A 942-nucleotide genomic window follows, 5' to 3' on the forward strand; every position below is an offset into this window, starting at 1 on the left:
GTCTTTGAGAGCCAACAAGGATGCTTCATCTCCATCCAACACACGATTAGCCAGTCCCAAGAATTTTTTTTTTCTTTCCTCCAAGTTAAAGTCTGCCGGCGAAATTTTGTGTCCACCATTGTCGTTCATCAAGTTCACGCCGTCGCGAAACTCTAGTTTCGGCTTTTCTAGTGCAGCTGTGAAATTTGTTTCTTTTCCCAAAGGTAATCCTCCCCTAGTCCCCACGATGTTGTTGCAACCCTCAGAGATCGGAAAATAGCTATCCTTCATCGTCGTTTTGGATCGCGACCTTTCATCTTCCTCAAACCCTAGCAATGGCGGCGCCCTAGTTGTAGGCTCTTTCCGCCTGAAAATTTCATCTTTCTCCAAGGGATCCGTTGCTCTATCCTCTACGATGCTTGGGGTGCCATCAGTCTGTGGAAAATCAGCGAAAAACGCCGGCGAAATTGAATCTGATCGTTCATCTTCATCGCGCAGTACATTTTTTGGCGAATCTCCTCCGACGTTCTCATTCCGTCGGCCACCATTGTCCTCGTTCTGTCCGTCGTCGTCATCCTCTCCGATGTCAGACTCGTCGTCGCTGGCATCCTCAGCCTCGCCGGCCGGCGGGAGTGAGATTAGGGTATTGGAAGTACATGTGTCTGATTTTTTTGATGTGCTAGTGTGTGAGAGAGAAGAGAGAGAAAATTGAGAGTCCATTTTTTTTTTTTCTCATCTTCTTCTCACTTTCATTAATAACTTTCTTAGGTAGAATGAAAGCAGACGCCCAATATAAGCTCAATGTTGAGAGTACATATTTGATGATTTATACCCGCGCAGCTTATGATAACGAAAGTCCTTCCCATCCAGTAATACGTGCATCAATTTTCGATAGAGGTGGCTAACAGTCAGAGATAGACAATCTAGAGGAGATTAGTGGAAGACCCAAATTCCTCATCGGGA

Source organism: Sesamum indicum, unplaced genomic scaffold, assembly GCF_000512975.1.
Source record: "Sesamum indicum cultivar Zhongzhi No. 13 unplaced genomic scaffold, S_indicum_v1.0 scaffold00222, whole genome shotgun sequence".
Lineage (NCBI taxonomy): Eukaryota > Viridiplantae > Streptophyta > Magnoliopsida > Lamiales > Pedaliaceae > Sesamum > Sesamum indicum.